This window comes from Hemitrygon akajei, chromosome 10 (genome assembly GCF_048418815.1).
Source record: "Hemitrygon akajei chromosome 10, sHemAka1.3, whole genome shotgun sequence".
Lineage (NCBI taxonomy): Eukaryota > Metazoa > Chordata > Chondrichthyes > Myliobatiformes > Dasyatidae > Hemitrygon > Hemitrygon akajei.
The window spans coordinates 55,101,568-55,118,225 of record NC_133133.1 but is presented as its reverse complement, the minus strand read 5'-3'; the positions used below and the strand labels follow the sequence as shown (position 1 = coordinate 55,118,225).

The following is a 16,658-nucleotide window of genomic DNA, read 5'->3' as shown; positions in this document are numbered from 1 at the left end:
CTTGGTATTTAATGGAGAAACTAAAAGCAAAAAGCTGCAAGTGATGGAAAGTTGAAGCAAAAAATAAAAAACACTGCACTTCCTTACAATATATGCATAGACAAATCAGATGTAATAATTACATTTCATCTGGAAGACAGTGAACTGGATCAGACTGGCTATCTGCTCACTGCTGGAGTCCCACCATTGAACCCAATGTTAGAGCAATACCCCACTGAAGAATGGGTCTGGTTCCAATGTACCTGGATCAGGAATGACTGATAAATGAATAATGATCTCACTTGGACTGTGTGTGTCGACCCTTTGGAAAAAGGCAAGTGTTTTACAGGTACATACTTATTTTCTTTTGCACTTCATTTTGCTTTTTATTATTTGCTAATATTCTGATTGATGGGCTTCAAATAAATTTACAATTTTTAATAATGTTCATTTTCAAAGAAATATTTCAAAGTATTAGAATAAATTATAACGTCTCAACATGTAAAATGACCAGAATATGTTGTTAGTACCAAAATAAGCTACTTTACACCAGCAGACATTAGTAATTGGGAAGTTGGGATATAAAGTTATACCATTCAGCAGACTGTTGATCACCCATAATAAACACAAAGTACACTGCAGATGCTGTGGCCAAAGCAACACGTACAACACACTGGAGGGACTCAGCAGGTCGGGCAGCATCTGTGAAAATGAGCAGTCAAGGTTTTGGGCTGAGACCCTTCGTCAGGACTGAAAAGGGAGGGGGCAGGGGTCCTATAAAGAAGGTGAGGGGGAAGGTGGGGGGAGGGGAAGGTGCCAGGTGAAAAACCAATCAGAGGAAAGATCAAGGGGTGGGGGAGGGGAAGCATGGAGGGGATAGGCAGGAAAGGTGAAGAAGGAATGTAAAGGGAAAGCACTATGTGTAGTGGAAGAAGGCAGAATCATGAGAGAGGTGATAGGCAGTTGGAGGAGAAGGCAGAGTGAAACTGGGATGGGGGAAGGGAGAGGGAGGGAATTACCGGAAGTTGGAGATTTCAATCATGGCATGAACATTGAATTCTCCAACTTCCAGTAATTCCCTCCCTCTCTCTTCCCCCATCCCACCTTCACTCTGCCTCCTCTTCTAGCTGCCTATCACCTCTCTCATGATTCTGCCTTCATTCTACTACCCATAGTGCTTTCCCCTTACATTCCTTCTTCACCTCTCCTGCCTATCCCCTCCCTGCTTCCCCTCCCCCACCCTTTGATCTTTCCTCTGATTGGTTTTCCACCCTCCCCCCACCTTCTTTATAGGGCCCCTGCCCCCTCCCTCTTCAGTCCTGACGAAGGGTCTCGGCCATAAACGTTGACTGCTCGTTTCCACAGATGCAGCCCGACCTGCTGAGTTCCTCCAGTGTGTTGTACGTGTTGTTTTGACCACGCATAAACCTGATGACATTTCCTGCCTTACAATGTAAGCACAGAAGGGAAGAGGCCAAAGCGCCATGCCATGGAATAAATATAAATAGTGGAGAATTGTCCAGTGAGTCAGAATTTGTGATCCAATTAAAATCTTCATGCAGAACACAGGATTAGGCCATAGAAGATTTTCAACCACAGGACACAGCTTTCCATACAGCTTCTACAGTGTGGCAAGCCTCACCACGGGAAATACCGTGACAAACTAATGGATGCAGAATGTACTGATTGTTACGGCAGCTCTATGAATGTGCATGTGGGAACTGGGGAGAAGGGAACTTACGGTTTTCACGAGTCCAAGTCATATGATGAATCAGGCACAGATACAAATGCACCTAATATTACTCCACTTATTGTCACGTTTGAATAGTGGAATGCAGGAACGTGATAGGTAGGAATTGTACAGAGTCTGAAACATCCTTGTATCAGACTGCAAAGAGTTACAGAGTGTCTCATTTTATCATGGGTTCTGCAAACTGGAGGAAGATTTTTCTGGATTATTTATAAAACATGTCATGCGTACCTTGGTTCTCAAGGCACTGATGTTTGATTAAATGCAGAGGAAATGTTACGTTCAAGTGGAAGTGCACTGGTTTTCATCTCATTCTGTGAGATGAGCTGGGATTATTCATTTTATGTAAATATAAATTTAAATTATTGCTGATATTTGTTTCTGAGGAAAACCATGAATTGAATAGCAACAGTTGTAATATACAGCATTTTAAATGAAGAGCACAGACAGAAAGGTCAGTACCTAAAGGCTGAATCCTTCCCTTATTTAAATTAAATCACAACCAAGAACTCAAATTGGATTCTGTCTCTTTCCTTCAGAGCTGAAGATCTTTACTCATTGCTGCTTTTGTGATACAATCAACTACTTCTGTCAAAAATCACTCTTCATACCACAAACGGAAATACCATATTAGTGAACTCAGTGACAGTCATTGATTCTTGACTCCTGCTGGGGTGGTTAGTCTCCCCCGGCTTTGCCCTTCTGGACACGGGGGCTAACAGAGGGTGAGGTGGTGATCATTACCCAGTGGCCTTTGCCGCTCTCCCATGATGCAGTGCATGCCGTGAATGCTGGTGAAGGCAGAATTGGGCATTTTCACTCAGCAGCCTATAGGCAATGATGCAACTGATATCCATCGAGAAGGTTCACACACATAGAGTGGCCATTTACTGAATGATGAGATACCAGCTGCCAGACTGAAGCTCAGTAGAAGGGTGCAAATCACAAGGAAAGCACAAAACCATTGATTAAAAATGTTAACAGAGGCTTCATCTGACGCACAAGAAGATTCAGAGCTCAGTACAATTTCTCATTAATCTTCCTTAAGCTTCCCCTCAGAAAGTCGGTGGAAGTGGCACTAATTCAGACACATTAACTCAGATTTTGAGTAAGAAAAATTAGCAGTGAAGCTGAGGTTAAACCTTTTGGGAGAGATTATTGATTCTACTCCCTCTCTGACAAGGATAAACACACATCAAGGGGCTGGAAAGAACACATTTACAGTTCTGTGTGTCCTTGGGTAGTTTAGAAGTTTTCAGCCCCACACCACTTCCTGGTGTAGATCTTTTGGTACCACCATGTCCACTACATTTAATGGTAGCAATGCTAGCATACAGACCAGAAAATTAGGTCACAGCAAATTTTAAACCGTAGGACACAGCTTCGCATGCAACAATACAAAATAAGTTGCAATACAGAATGCTAGCCCTTAATAGATGGGATCTAGCAATTGTGATGTTCTGGAGATAGCATGTATTGTTTACAACATATTAGCTTACATTAAAAATGAAGGTGAATTGGAATTGGTTTATTATTGTCACATGTACTGAGGAACAGTTAAAGACTCAGATTTGCATGTCGTCCATATGGTTCATTTTAAATGATAGGTTCATTAAAGTAACACCAAGAAAATGTAGAATATAGTGGTACCACTGGTAACTCTCTAACACTGCACAAACTGGGCATGTTAGAACTATGATTAAAAGGAATAACAAAGATTCTGTACTGAAGGTGATTAGGCATTACTCTGGAAAGACAAAGAGTTTTAAAGCAATGGTGGAAATAGCAACTAATCTGATCACAGCAAACTCTCACAATGTGGTAATGACCAGATCATGTGTTTGATGCAGACAAAGGCATTGACCGTTAATAGGTTGTTCAAATCTGAGTTGCTTCACAAATGAGGGCTGTGAACTTTCTAATACTGATCACCGTATAAGCAGTGGCTAATTCTTTCCTCCGGCCTGGGGAAAAGTGCCACATCAATGCTTCAGCTGACAGCAACTAATTCAGCACAGATGCCAGAATGAATCCAGAGTCAAACTCCAACCACCCCGATTACTGTGTTTGAATACAGACTCATTTTCTTTATACTTTCTTCTCCCTCTCAAGACATGGTAGCGATATTCACAAAATGCGAAGGAACTCAGCAGGCCAGGCAGTATCTATGGAAAAGAGAGTCAACGTCTCTGGCCAAGACCCTTCAGCAGGACTGGAGAAAGTAAGATGAGGAGCCAAAGCAACTTCATAAACTCCATTTTTCATGGCACAGTACATGCATACATAATTATCATGATTAATATACAGTAGATATGGGGTATAAAGATCCAGCTTATTTTAAATATGTTCTTCTCAGATAGGCTCTGACCTTTAACGATCAGATCAAAACAATTGAACAATTCAATCTACTTGACAACTAGGCTGAAGAATGAGAGGGTGGGCTTAGAGATGGAGAAGGAAATGGAGTGCAGAAGGTGCTAAACATTCTAATAATGATCTTTAAGGAAACATTTTGGATATATAAACAAAAGCAGGAGGTAATCTAATGGATAGGCAATCAATAAAAATGGCTACTGAGCATCTGAGAGAAACAAGATCCAGTTCCTGAAAATTCTCCGTCTATGCATTGACCAAAGAAATGGAATTGAGGTTTTATTGAGAAGAAACTATTGAACATTCATATCATTTGAGAGAAGGATAAAAACTTGAGAGAGAAGTAAGAAATGTTACAATGATTTATGTTTCAAATTGGCATACAATTCTAGAGCTGCTGTCAATGTTTCTCCAAATTGAGGCATTTTGGTGTCCTTTGGGTTTAGCAATTTACGGCCGAGAATTTATAATGGAAATCACAGGGATGATAACTAATCTAAACAGGAACCTTCACCTTCACTATAAAAGATCACATAATAGCTCAGAACTATCACTAGAGCAGGAACTGTAAGGAAGGGAGGAGCAGAGGAAAGTTGCAGTCAACATGAAGAGATGCTGAGCAAACTGTAGGCTGACAAATCCCTGGGTCCTGATGAACTTCATTCAGGTTGTTAAATGAAGTGGGCGGCGAGATGATTGATGCATAGATTTTAACTTGCCAAAATTGCCTAGATTTGAGAAAAAGTTCCTCTAGATTGAAAATTAGCAAATTTAACTCAATTTTTTAAAAAGGAGGGGGAACAAAAAGCAGGAAACTACAAGCCATTTAGCTTAGCATGTGTCATAGGAAAAATGTCGGGCTATTATTAAAGACATTTCAGCAGGGTACTCAGAAAAATTCAAGATTGACCATTCACGGCACAGGTATGCAGAGAAAATTCAGGTAGTGGTGGACACCCCAAGGCCAAAGAATGTGTCACAATTGCAGATACTTATAGGATTTGTCCATTACTATAACAGGGTCCTTCCAATCCCAGCTACTGTGCTCCACCCCTTGAACTCATTACTGCAGGTCGGGAAGAAATGGCAATAGACAAGGCAGTGTGAGGTAGCTTTAAAAAAAAGGTCAAGGCAAAATGGCGATGTCAGACACTGCAGTCGCATATTATAATCCAGATTCTCCAGTGAAGCTTACTTGTGACGCCTTGTCTTATGGTAATTGTGCAGTCATGTCACATGTTATGAGAGATAGAAGTGAATGTCCCATAGCCTTTGCATCACGTTCCCTTTCCACTGCAGAGAGATACAAATATGCACAGATTGATAGAGAGTCCTTGAGTCTGGTTTGGGGAGTAAAATATTTCCACTAGTACTTATACAGAAGAGAGTTTACCCTCCTTTCTAATCATCAACCACCAGTGTCCATTTTCAATCCACAGAAGAGTGTTCCACTGACAGCATCAGCTTGAATGCAGAGATGGGCTCTGTTTCTTGGAGGATAAAATTACCAGACCAAATTCAAGAGGACAACTAATCATGAAAATGCTGATGGATTGTCCCATTGACCCTTGGAAAAGGAAATACCTGAAAATTTTACAAAAAGGGACATTGCTCTGGACATATTCTCTCTAATGCAAATTGAAAGTCTCCTTATTGAATTGTATTGCCTTTATTACTTACATCCTTCATGTACATGAGAAGTAAAAATCTTTACATTGTATCAGCATGTATTAATCCGTCTGATGGCCTGGTGGAAGAAGCTGTCCCGGACCCTACTGGTGTTGGCTTTTATGCTGTGGTACCATTCCCTTGATGGTAGCAGCTGGTACAGTTTGTGGCTGGGTAGAGTTGGGTCTCCAATGATCCTTCAGGCCCTTTTTACACATCTGTCTCTGTAAATGTCCTGAACAGCGGGAAGTTCACATCTACAGATGCTCTGAGCTGTCTGCACCACTCTCTGCTGAGTCGGGCAATTGAGGGAAGTATAGTTCCCTCACCAGGCAGTGATGCAGCCAGTCAGGATGCTCTCAATTGTGCCTCTGTAGAAAGTTCTTAGGATTTGGGGGTCCATACCAAACTTCTTCAACCGTCTGAGGTGAAAGAGGCGCTGTTGTGCCTTTTTCACAACACACCTGGTATGTACAGACCACGTGAGATCCTTGGTGATGTTTATGCTGAAGAACTTAAAGCTGTTCGCCCTCTCAACCTCAGTTCCATTGTCATCAATATGGGCTAGCCTGTCTCCATTCCTCCTGTAATCCACAACCAGTTCCTTGGTTTTTGCAACATTGAGGGAGAGGTTGTTTTCTTGACACCACTGTGTCAGAGTGATGACTTCTCTGCAGGCTGCCTCATTATTATTCGAGATTAGGCCAATCAGTGCAGTGTCGTCAGCAAATTGAATTAGCAGATTGGAACTGTGGATGGTGACAGTCATGGGTGTACAGAGAGTTAAGGAAGGGGCTTAGTACACAGCCCTGAGGGGCACCTGTGTTGAGGGTCAGAGGGGCAGAGGTGAGGGAGTCCACTCTTACCACCTGCTGGTGATCTGACATGAAGTCCAGGATCCAACTATGCAATGGAGGGTGAAGGCTGAGGTCTCTGAGCTTCTTGTCAAGCCTGGAGGGAATTATGGTGTTGAATGCTGAACTGTATGCCAAGATCAACATTCTCACATAAGCATGCTCCTTCTCCAGATGTGTAAGAAATGTGGCTATTGTGTCACCTGTCGATCGGTTTTGTCAGTAGGTGAATTGTAGGGGGTCCAGTGTGGGTGGCAGCATGCTGCAGATGATTACTACAGATACAATCCAAAGCGAATCCAGAAAAGCCCCCACTGTCTCAGGTCTGCATGGCAACCCAAAATGGCTGGAATGTTCAGCAGAAATTCCAGTTCCCCATTTTTATTAACACCAGGATGAACTTGCCCTTGTTTGGTGTTGCCTTGTCTTGGGATTGAGAGTTGAACCATCTAAAGTGTTAGAGGATCTACATGTTGGTCATCTAGGGATGGTCTAAATGAAAGTGTTGGCTCAAAGCTTTGTCTGAGAGCTCAGGATACATAGCGTTGCTTAGCCCAAATGGCATGGTGGTGTAGTGGTTGGCACAACACTTAACAGTACCAGTACCAGGTTCAATTCCCACCTCTGCCTGTAAGGAGTTTGCACATTCTCCCTGTGACCATGAGTGTTTCCTCTGGGAGCTCCAGTTTTCTCCCATAGTCCAATGACGTACTGGTTGGTAAATTAATTGGTCATTGTAAATTGTCCCATGATTAGGCTTGGATTAAATTAGGGGGATGCTGGGCAGTGAGGCTCGAAGGGCTGAAGGCCTTATTCCGCACTGTATCTCGGTTGTGTCCGGTTTCATCTTATATCATTGCTCATCAAGGAGTTCCACCGAACCCCCCGAATCAACCTGGGCCAATGGGTGACAGCTAAAGGAGGCATTTCCCAATCCCCACTCTGGAATCACCTGCCACGTGTTTCCAACTCATCACCTGCAGCCTTTTTAAACCCAGCTCTCACCCACAGCCCTTGCGTACTCATTGAACCAGCCAGTCTCAAACAGTTTATCTTAGTCTTCATTTACCTTGTTGCCTGAGGTGTTTAGTACTTGTTCTTTCTTGTTTCATGCCCCTTGTGGCTTATTATTTTGCAGTTATTATTAAAATTATTGCTCAGTACTAAATCATCTCCACTACTCTGCTTTTGGATCAAGCCTTCTCTACATTTCCTGACAGTACAGGGATTTGTACTAGATTGATACTTGGAATAAGCAGGTTATCATATGAGGAAAGGCTGGATAGTACAAGCTTGTATCCACTGGCAAGAGAGGATTTGAATGAAACTCTTAAGATCACTGGGGTCTTAACTGGCGGATGTTTAGAGAATGTTTCCTCATGAGGAAATTTAGAACTGAGGGCCACTGTTTAAAAATAAGCAGTCAGCTATTTAAAACATGATGACTTTTTCTTCTAAAGGCAATGAATGCAATATTATTGAATATTTCTAAGGCAGGGATAGTAGATAGGTATTTGTTATGCAAAGGTGTGAAAGGTTACTGTTGGTGTACATAATTGAACTATTATCTTTTTAAATTCCTTGAAAGCCCCATGTCACCTCATCCTCATTCTAATTCATACTGCAAACACGAGGAAATCTGCAGATGCTGGAAATTTAAACAACACACACAAAATGCTGGTGGAACACAGCAGGCCAGGCAGCATCTATAAGGAGAAGCACTGTTGACGTTTCGGGCTGAGACCCTTCGTCAGGACTAACTGATCTTTCCTTTCAGCATTTTGTGTGTGTTGTCTAATTCATACTGTATGTGTATATGTTTACTTGTGTATTGTTCCTACAGCCACTATCAGAAGATAGGGTGTAAAAAGCAGGTATCACAGCTAATACTGTTGTCCTTCCTGTGCTTTTTATTAGACTCTTTCAAATAATGTTTGAAACTTATCTCAAAGTGAGGTTATCCACAAAACTGTAGATTTGTGCAAATGCATTGAAAATGCGCAGCAGGTTTTCAGTTGGAATGTTACTTAGGCATTAGGAACACATTTATGTTTTGTAATATTTTTCTGAGACTATCACAATCTTTCATTTTATTCCCTGCTTCCTTCATCACAGAGGCAATGAACCATTGAATGTTAACAGGATGAGCGACCTTTTCCCAGTGTCTTCAGAAGCTGCTTCCATTCAGCCACAATAAGGAGTTTAGTAATAATTTGGACTGACTTCCTCAGAAGTTCTCTTTTTTTTCCCCCCAACGTTAGAAGCTGCTTTGTGGCTTAGATCAGAACTTGGTGGTATGATTGAACATCTTACTTTTCATCATGTCTTTTATACAACTTTTTTTGTACTCTTCCATGTTTTATCCATGTTAAGTATTGAATACCTTCTTTGTGTCTACCTCTACCATGTAAGCTAAATTGTCCTTAGAGGGTCAAAGCACGTGTGAAGGGTGAGATAGCTTTTGTTCATTTTTTTTTCTTGTGTGCCTCATTAAGTACAAAACTCCTCAAGCAAATGATCTAGTAGTATCTGTGAAGTATTTCAGGATTTAATTATTGGCATTTTGCTGGAGAAACATTGCATTAATTGTAGGTTTTCCAAGCCACTGAGCTGTGAACTATAACAGCTAACTGCTTTAAATTATACTCCAATAGTGGCATATTGATTACGTGCCCTTGTTCTCTATTAGTTAGATAATTTAGAAAAATCTGCAATCAGTTTTTCTTCAGTTTTGTATCAGTGGTTTGATTCCCTTTGAAGTTGTCCCATAGAAGCTCTTGGGGATGAGTCACTCAGTCCAGTCCCCTCACCTTTTGACTTCATTTAGCTGCTCAAAATTAACATTGTCACATTAAAGTTGGGGATGTTAAATGGATCTGGGTTGACTCGGACAGGAAGAAGAAATACATAAATCATTTCGTTGCTTTTTTAATAAGATTTCTGAACACCCAGAAATTCAAGCATTTTAAACACCTTCACAAATACAGAATACGCAAGGATTAAGCAGTGGTTCTGAATGGAACATGCTGATGAAGTAATGCTCATTTTTGAATGTCTGTCAGTGAATATACGCTGAAGGGATCAAAGAACATGAGCCATATTCCAAAGGGAAAAAGTTATGAACCACTGCTAATATATACACAGCAGGTAGAAAATGAGAACAGTAGGCACAAAGTAGACTCTAGAGTGAACGAGAACTACAGACATTGTATGTGGTACAGAGGAAAGAAGTGCCAGTGGGAGATTTTCACCAGATTATGTATGCAATATAGGCACGTAGTAGAACAAGCCAGATCTGAAATATTTCCTTCATGAGAGGTAACATACAGACAAAGCCAGTCTAAAACGAGCTAGAAAATTCAGATAGGTGATTTCCCTGTTAAAGGTTAATCATTACAAAGCTACCTTGGGGCAGTTTCTAAGGCAGGCATATGGCTTGTAGGGAATATGAAACTCTGCCCAAAGATGAATCATTTGTAGAATTCTGAATTCGGACTTGCCCTGATATACACAGATTTTGCTATAGGCAATTTAAGTTTCAGGATAATAGTGACATTTGGAAGTGCAGTTAAGATATTATTAGGCCCAATTGCCCTCAGTGTTACAAATATACTTAACTTTTTCTTGATATAAAATCATAGAATCATAGAACAACACAACACATAAGCAGGCCATTCAGCCCATCTAGTCCATGCCAAACCATTCAAACCATTCTTCTAGGTTGCCTCACAACCTGGTATGGAAGTTGTCCTGTCCAAGACCGGAAGAAGCTGCAGAAGATTGTAAACATAGCCCAGCACATCACACAAACCAATCTTCCATCCTTGGACTCACTTTACACCACATGCTGTTGGAGCAGTGCTGCCAGGATAATCAAGGACAAGACCCACCCAGCCAACACACTTTTTGTCCCACTTCCCTCCGGGAGAAGGTTCAGGAGCATGAACCATCTCTCAGGATCTGAAGTGGGAGCAGAATATCAGCTCCATCCTGAAGAAGGCCCAGCAGCGGATGTATTTCCTGTGGCTCTTGAGGAAATACGGTCTGCCTCAGGAATTGCTACTGCAGTTCTACACTGCAGTCATTGAGTCTGTCCTGTGCACCTCCATCATTGTGTGGTTTGGAGCTGCCACCAAGCAGGATAGAACCAGACTACAGCGCACAGTGAGGACTGCCGAGCGCATCATTGGAGCCTCCCTGCCCTCTATTGTGGACCTGTACTCTTCCAGGTTGAAGAAGAGGACGGGGAACATCATAAAGGACTCCTCCCATCCTGCGCATGGACTGTTTGATCTGCTTCCGTCTGGTAGGTGCTTCAGATCCCTCCAGACTAAGACTAATAGGCACTGGAGAAGTTTTTTCCCTACTGCGGTCACTTTGCTGAACAGTTAACTGCCGGTTAACTGTTGGCTAACTATTACTTGGATTGCACTACCTGTATGTATAATCTATATTTTCATTTATATTTATCATTATTATTGTTATGAGCAGAGAGACAACATCTGCCAGAAGTAAATTCCTTGTATGTGCACAGGTACTTGGTGATTAAAGTCTGATTCTGATTCTGATGAAGATACGTACGGCCAGATTTGGGAACAGCTTCTTTCCAACTGTGATAAGACTGCTGAACAGATCCTGACCTGGATCTGGGCCGTACCTTCCAAATATCTGGACCTGACTTGCACTACCTTACTTCCCCTTTTCTGTTTTCTAATTATGATTTATAATTTAAATTTTTATTATATTTATTTTGATTTGTACTTCAGGGAGTGTGAAGCACAGAAACAAATATCACTGTGATGATTGTACGCTCTAGTATCAATTGTTCGGTGACAATAAAGTATAAAGTAAAGTAAAGTAAAAACTGTCCTAGTCCCATCGACCTGAACCTGAACCACAGCCATCTATGTACCTATCCAAACTTCTGTAAAACATTGAAGCTGAGCTCAAATGCAGCACTTGTGCTGGGAACTTTTTCCACACTCTCACAATCCTTTGAGTGAAGAAGTTCCCCTTAAGCTTTTCACCTTGATGCACCATCAATAACTCTCTCTGAGACGTGAAGGTGAGATATCGGCTTTTATTGACTGGAAGAAAGAACAAGCAGTAGTTGACCACCATACTACATCCTGGAGACTGAGGGCCGGGCTCAGGCCTCAACCGCCTTTATACCGGGATCTGTGGGAGGAGCCACAGTCAGAGGGAGGGGCCACAGGAGCAGTCAGCAGGGGGCATGTCCAGACAGGTATATGTAGTTCACCACACACCTTTCACCCTTAACCCACGACCTCTAGTTGTATCCCACCCAACCACAGTGGAAAAAGCCAGCTTGCATTTACCCTATTTACACCCCTCATAACTTTGTATACCTCTATCAAACCTCCCCTCAGTCTTCTACATTCCAAAGAATAGAGTCCTAACCTATTCTATTTTATAACTTAGGTCCTAGCAACATCCTTGAAAATTTTCTCTGAACTCTTTCAACCTTATTTACATCTTTCCTGTAGGTAGGTGACCAAAACTCCACATAATGCTCCAAATTAGGCCTCACTACTGTCTTATACAAATTCAACATAATATCCCACCTACTGTACTCAATACTTTGATTTATGAAGGTTAAAATGGCAAAAGCTTTCTTTATTTCCCTATCTACTTGTGACACCACTTTCAATGAATTATGGACCTGTATTCCCAGATCCCCTTACTCTACCACACTCCTCAGTGCCCCACTGTTCACTGTGTAAGACCTACCTTAGTTGGTCCTACCTAAGTGCAATACCTTGCACTTGTCTGCTTTAAATTCCATCTGCCATTTTTCCAGCTGCTCCAGATCCTGCTGGAAGCTTTGATCGACTTCCTCACTGCCCACTACATCCCCATTCTTGGTGTCATCCACAAATTTGCTGAACCAATGAACCGCATTATCATCCAGACCATTGATATAGATGACAAACAACAATGGACCCAGCACCAATCCCTGCGGCACTCCTCTAGCCACAGGCCTCCAGTCAGAGAGGCAACCATCTACACCTCTCTCAGGCTTCTTCCACAAAGCCAATGTCTAATCCAATTTACTATCGTATCTTGAATGCCAAGCAACTGGACCCATCTCCCAATGAATAAATTTAATTCATAGAAATCAGGCTTCAGAAATGATTGGAGATAAAGCTAGAGGCTGGGATGGATCACCTATGGCTGAAGATGGTTGGCATTTCATTTGTTCCTTTTGTACACTCCTGGTGAGCTCTACTTTTACTAAGATGGGGATGGTTGTGAAAAATACTTCCATTAATTATAAAAATGCCTGTCACCATTTGTACAGAATAAGAAAAAGCTAGAGCATTGATTGAAGCCAGTAGATGGCTGGTTGCTTTCTTTCTCTGGCTTTGCTGTAGTTCTGCTGTAGATTGCCAGGCTGGCAATTCATTTTCAGGTACACCCGCTGGTGTTCCTTATATGCTCTTTAATGAACCAAGGTTCTTACCCTGACTTGATGGAAATGATCACTTGTGGGATATTCCAGTGAGTGAAGTTGCAAACTATGGTGAAGTTTGATTCTGTTGCTTCTGATAGTGTATAACATCTCGCAAATGCCCAGCTTTGAGATACTACTCTTTGTTCTGAATCAATCCCATAGAGCATGAATGTAATGGCTGCCAGTGTGATAGAGGCAGTGCTCACTGTGGAAGCTGGAGTCAACGGTGGCTTTCTGGTGTTCATTCCTTCTGTTGATATCATGCACTATGCTCAGGTAAACTGGTAAGAGTGAAAACTAGTAGGTTTATACTTTTTAAATGTTGTTTCCCTCACTACGTACTGTAGGCTAGATCCAGCATATGTGATATTTACAAATTGGCATGCACAATCATGGCTCAGTTACACAATCTAACCACTTGAAGGTATTTCCTATAATTTACAAACTATTTCTTTTAATGGCCAGTGGAGGAATGTACTACATTCACATTTCTATCCTGACCACCAGAGTGAACAATTAGGTGCTACGCTCACTAATCTCTTATCTGCAACTATTCAAGCAAATTCCGGAAGCCAGCATCTGATTGTTAAGGACCTGTGCAGCATAGAGCTTAACTACCATAAACAGAAAGGCCACCAGTAAAACTGTTTTGACATCTGGTTAAGTAAACTTCCTACACCATCAGTGTTAAAACTATCAAAAGATCTGGAAGTTCCTGGACATATTAAAATTAAGAGAATATGCAAAAAGCTTTTCCAAAATCGATACTATTAAAAGAGTTCGTAATTTGTTCAAATTATAATTATTGATAATTTTAAGAAGTTTAAAAATATAAAATGATTAAAACTCTGGAAAAATATAAAAAAAATTAAAATCATCAACATTTAAGATCACCCAATTAAAAAAACAATAAGATAATGTGAAACTTTCATTTGTTGCTTACAAGCATGGCTGATCATGTAAACGCTTGATATTGCTGGTTCCCTGATATTAATTCTGTTGCCTAGCAGTGTACTTCCAAACTCTTTTTCGCATGTCTGCTTCAGCCATAAAGGTGAGGGGAACTCATGACTGAGGTGAACTTAGAAGCTCAGTGGGGATGGTCAGGGATCAGGAATCAGAGGGGAAAAGAAATAATTGTAGAGGATTAGGGGAGGTGTGGGGTTTGCTTGGAGGCTATTGATTGGAGAAATGATTTGGGAGATTATTAAGCGATGATTTGGTTAGAGCAATGCCCAAGACAAAGATGGGGAGGGTTGGGTACAGTTACTGAAGAAATCCATTGGCAGAGATAGTGAAAAGAAGCAATGTAAATTGAGGAGTACTTAAAGAAGAACCTCTCTACACAATAATAGATTATTTACCCTTCCTTGTAATTGCAGATGCGTGGTTTGACTATCTTTAATATAACGACAAAGTGAGCCTCAATTCTTCACTCATGGCTTGCCTCTGTGTGTGAAGCTCATGGTTTTTACATACCTCAGCTGCATGAAAAAATTTGTAAAAGCAGAATGGAAACACAGGTTGCACATTATTTTCATGGCAGCCTGTCCACTGTTCACCTATGTCTGAGATACAATGCACAGAAAGAATTTATGGCCTTTGTCTTTTAAGTGTTTAACTTGATATTAAACCTCACCAAATACATCTTTGTATTCTTTCTATTACTTATGGGTTTACTTATTTACTGTTCATCCAGTCTCGAATGGGTCAATTTTTGTAATAGGAACACAAGAACATAATAAACTGAAACACAACCAGGTAATTTGTCTGCATTTTCTACTGTTCAATAACATCATTACCTTAGATAGAATCTCCTTAAACTAAGATTCTATCAGATTTTTCTTATTCCTTCCAAGTTTGGCTTAGTACTCTCCTCCCAAACCTATTGCTATATTCATTTACGTATACTAACCTTACGATCCCAATTTGTAAGCTGCTCATTTAATAAGGTTTGAGGTGCTATGGGTTTTTGGATCTCTCCTCCCAAACCTAATATTAAATTCAGTTATATTATAATCCCAATTTGTAAGCTGCTCATTTAATAAGGGTTGAGGAGCAACAGGATTTCCACTCAAAGCTTTTTCTATAAATTTTACAGATTTATATTTATTTATGAAGATTATATTTGTATATGTACACAATTATTTCTGCAGGTCATATCCAGGATAATATGCATATCATTGAATTATATGAAACAGTTTTGAACCATTTTTCCCTTGTTGGATTAAAACTTTATATGGCTACAGACTAGTGTCACTTCCTTTGAGTGTTATGATACTACATTTGCAGGAAGAGTCAGACTTGCTTTAGAATGGTAGCTAGAGACAATCCATGCCCTTCTCTCAACAGCCCCTTCTCCTGAAGAAATAGTCTAAGTCTTTACACTAACATGTAAGAACATTTAAAGACATTTCCCCTGTATGTGGTATGTAAAAGATTGATATCATTTTCAAGCATTCTGTTACTGCTCAAAGGTTTCATCTTTCATATGAAGTAAATTAATTGCAAAATCCAACTCAATGCATTTACAATTCGAGTGTTACAATGTTGCCTTCATCCCTATTCCCTTGATTAGTTAATTAAATCATAAAGATTACAGCACATAACATTACTTTGCTCTTGCTTACTGCTGCCATACTGTGACAGTTCAGTAATTAACACTGCTGTGATTAAAAGCAGCCCAGTTGCTTGCTTGTTTACATGGATTAGCTCATTATTGATAGTTCATTGTCAGAATGAATACTAACCTGTTCTGACTGTGGATTTGAGCCTGTTGATACATATTTCGTTACATCTATTTGCGGAGAGAACACCTGAACTCTGCGATGTATCTAACAGACAGCTGTTGTTGCAACTAGCTCCCATATGTTTGTGAAAGTAAGTGTCCCTAAAGATGGCATTAAGCAGAAATGATTACCCAGACAGCATCAGGAACATATTAAGAGTTAATTACCCTGCAGAGGGATTATGCCTTTGAAGTCTTGTCTTATTGTACACATTAAATATGGATGAATCAATAGCTATGGATACACATCTTGGGCTCTTAGTTTCTTTTAAATTTTCTGTTTACAAGTATGGAGATTACCAGTAATGATCAGCAAAGACTAAGACTAACGTGTAGAGCTCTTCCAAATCAAATCTTCACTTGGACCAAATGAGAACTCCATTAAAGAGGATGCTCAGCTCTTATTTTTCCCATATTTAATAGTATATTCTAAATTCTAGGGGATTTATCAGTGATTAATGGGCACCTGATACTGAAATAATCATAATAATACTATTCAGTCTATTCAGAAGGAAAATCAGCAAGAGGTTTCAGTTATGGGGTACCTCTAACACTCCATAATAAAATAGTTACTGAACCAAAGGAAGGAAGTTTTCAGGAAGATCAAAAGTTGGGTCTCAGAGGGAAGTAGCTAAGCTTATGAAAGTTGTTCCTGGAGATCGGGAACACGTGCAGGCAAAGGATGGTGTTCAAGAGGCTACAGAAGCCTTTCTCAATCTATTTACCTGGAAGGACCCTTGAAATAATTTTCAGGTCTTGGGGAACTTCTGT

General features: G+C 40.6%; 1 long non-coding RNA gene across 2 annotated transcripts in view; it reads right to left on the bottom strand.

Annotated features, from left to right (window-relative positions):
* LOC140734411 (uncharacterized) overlaps window positions 1-15,958 on the bottom strand; it is a 159,440-nt gene extending 143,482 nt beyond the window's left edge. For both annotated transcript variants that reach the window (XR_012100538.1, XR_012100537.1), the window contains exon 1: window positions 15,850-15,958. This is a non-coding gene — a long non-coding RNA (uncharacterized lncRNA). The remainder of the gene's footprint in view (window positions 1-15,849) is intronic.
* Between the last annotated feature and the right edge of the window lie 700 nt (window positions 15,959-16,658).